Below are 3572 nucleotides of genomic sequence, written 5' to 3' on the forward strand. Positions count from 1 at the left end.
TACAGCCCCAGTGGGCCTAGGCCTACCTCCATGAACTTCTCCGTTCACTTCTGTTTTTCTAGATCTTACACATTCGGTAGGACTCCTTGGGCGGGTGATCAGCTCGTCGCAAGGCCTCTACCTGTACACAAAAACAGAAAAACGCAAACAAACATCCATGCCCTGAGTGGGATTCGAACCCACGATCCCGGCTTCCGAGCGAGCGAAGGCAGTGCATGCCTTAGACCGGTCGGCTGCCGTGACCGGCTTAACAGTAGTGTTTAGACAAATTTATTTTGGTCCATGCTTGTTTGCTATATTTGCACTTGAGACACGTCGCATTTGCAAGACTAACTGAGAAGTAAAATTTTGCACGCCATTTATTCTTCTTCAGTAAGTTCTGCATATGTGTTCTTCAGGGACGTATCTTCTGAACTAACTTATATATTTGAAAAATTCTTTATACACAATATCACTAATAGGTTGCAGTGTGCACGAATGCTCTAAACCCACCGACCACCCGACCACCTGAGCCCTTCAACGGTCAGTGCTCAATACGTATACTGTTCTAAACGTCTGAATTTTACTAGCAGACTTTCGTAAGAATGAACAGAGGTTTTCCCCTAACAGTTTTTATCGCATGATCTTTGTACCGTGGACGCAGTGCACATTTGTGAGTTGAGATCTAAATTTGTAAATACCATTTGTATGAATTTAAGGCTTCGGAGTGTTAAACAGAATTTTATGCACGTATCGCAAGTTGATCTGAACCGACGATCCTGCGGCTGTGTGCTGATATGCTTACGGGGTTTTCTGGTTTGCTTGTCTCATTTGTTGATGTGATGATGGGTAGCTGTTCGGATTCTTACATGTTGGGAAATGTGAGGGGGGGACGATTTTAATTTGATTATATTGTTTTTGTAGCATGAACCACAATAAATTAGCAGAACGACAGGCTACAGACTGGACGACAGAAGTTCGATTCCTGGCATGGTATCTACTTACCTATTCTTCCTGTTTGTTTATTTAAGTCTCCGATTCCTATAAAATGAGTTCCCTAAGGACGGTGGCAGGTTATATAAGAATAGACAAAAAGGAAACTTAGATATTCATAAAAGAATACCAACAGAATTATTTAGAATATATTGTGGCATGTAGACCCGTTGCTAGGCAATGATCGAAAAACAAACCATACAACACCCATTGCCAAGTAACGGCTCCGTAAACAAGCTTGTTTACATGGCAGCTAAAGAATGCATTAAGAATGGAAGAGACATTTTATACGCGGTCCGTGCTGAGATGTTATAAGCAGGACCAGTTAGCACAACTGCTGGGGTTTAGTGATCGTAAGAGGTTGCTGTTAGAAGCTGGTAACTGGCCGCGGACACCTCGAGAACGTAGAGGAAGGGGAACTTCCGCCGTTGGAAGCCACCACAAAGCAACGGCAGTGAAGACTTGTCTGTGGACACCGGTGTTTGTGTAACAGTGAACTGTAAAGTGTAGTCATGAGCTGTATCCAAGTGTGCAATAAGTCGAGTCATCAAATCAGAAGCGATCTATATTCCCATCCCATCACGTGACAACATGTTAAGAATGCCAATTAAACGAATTTCTCGGAAGAAGAGAGAGGGGTGATCCACAAGGAATGGAAGGTCAGTTCGCCTAACCCGAAGATCGGAACAGGTCAAAAGCCTGAACCTTGCAGTTAATGATGATGACGATATATCTTTATGGTTCACATAACGGCGCCTTCATAACTCAGACTGCTTTGTATCGAAGGGTAGGATTTTTAGTGAATAGTGAGTTATCAGCCGGTCACAGTGGCCGCCCGGTGTAAGGCATGAACTACCTTCGATCGCTCGAACGCTTGTATCTCGGGTTCGAATCTCAATCAAGGCATGTATATCTATATTGTGTTTGTTTATTCTGTGTTTGTGTTGTGTGTGTAGGTAGAGGCCTTGCGACAGGCTGATTCCCCATCCAAGGAACCCTATCGACTGTGTTAGGGACCAAGAAACTGAAAAAGAGGCCAAGGCCCAACAAAGGGTTGTCGAGCCATAATAATAATGATCTAATGATCTAAATTAAGGTAATATTCTGGCATTTTCGGGGCGGTATTGAGGAAAATCTTGAATTCGTCATTCTTGGTATCCAATTCTCGGACCCAGATTTGAACCAGGAACCTTCCTAATGCTATTCAGCAATACTGTTTATTTAACCGCGACGTTCATTGCTTGAAAATGCTGCAGTAACTGACACGCTGGGCATTGCATGCGGAATTGAAATTTATATCTGTTACTTTCACGAATCGCGTAGTTGGTTGAGGCACTATACTACAAGCCGAGAAGCCGCGGGTGTGAATCTCGATAAGGTGATTTTTTTCTTCAATTTCTCTAATACTTCCAGCCGCACTATGGCCCTGGGGTCGACTCAGCCTCTAACAGAAATGAGTACCAGGAATATTCTTGGGGGTATAGGGCGGCCGGCGTTTAGGGCTGACAACTTTGCCGCCATCTATGAGCCGATTGTCTGGAAAATGTGGGAACCTCAACATCTCACAACCCTATGGGCCTCCATGGCCCGTTACAGAGATACCTTTACTTTCTTTTACTTTTTGTACCTTCACGAATAAACCGAGTGATTTAGCAAGCGCCAAATATGAAAAAATAACGTGTCGCAGTAAAGTGCATGAGATGAAAGGAACTACAGGATAGTCCGTCTTCAGTATAGCATCTTGACTTCTGTAAAGATACAGTGTGTTGTTAGTGTTAAGTAGCGGGAATACATTTACGTGTTTAGTGGATAAAATATTTCATTAGTGGAATGCATTGCATGCATCCATGAATGACGAGAATGTCTGGTATGCACTACATGGCTGGTATGTTGTATGATTAATTAACATCCACTCGCCCTGCTCAGTGTTATGGTCACACAAACATAGCGAGACCGATATGGACTGAAATGCTGTGAATAACATAAAAGAGTATGAAGTAGATTATATTCGAAATTATGGCTACACCTTCACTAGTCTCTCATCTGTCATTTTCATTTCCTTGTCATTTTGAGAATTACGTTTACCTACATGGTCCCAACAGAACGATGATTCTCCCAGGCACCCTAAAGTGGAGGTAGCCGGTTGCTACGAAGGATATTTAGATCAGTGTATGAGAATAGACTCTGGTGTATAGGAAATAATAATTAATTATATGAACTATTTTCTGAAACTGATATTCAAGAACAATAAAAATTGGAAGATTACGATGGGCAAGCCGTGTTATTCGAATGTTGGACTATAATTCTGTTAAAAACAGTTCCACATAAATGAGTCCCTATGAACTAAACTACTGTTGGTTCATCTGAGGAGCGGTATTTAAAACTACCTGTGGATCACACTGCAGACCTAGTGCTGCAAGTTATGACAAAAAACTGGATAAATTTTCTCACTATCGAAGAGACAGGGGCATGAATCTGACCACTCACCTCAAGCTAGTGTCGAGGTCAAGAAAATGTGGATCTATAAAGCCACTCTCCTACACGTCTTCATGGCGTAGTGCTTAATTAGTTAAGTACAAGGACAATTTTACCGTTTATGC

Source organism: Cryptotermes secundus, unplaced genomic scaffold (genome assembly GCF_002891405.2).
Source record: "Cryptotermes secundus unplaced genomic scaffold, Csec_1.0 scaffold71, whole genome shotgun sequence".
Lineage (NCBI taxonomy): Eukaryota > Metazoa > Arthropoda > Insecta > Blattodea > Kalotermitidae > Cryptotermes > Cryptotermes secundus.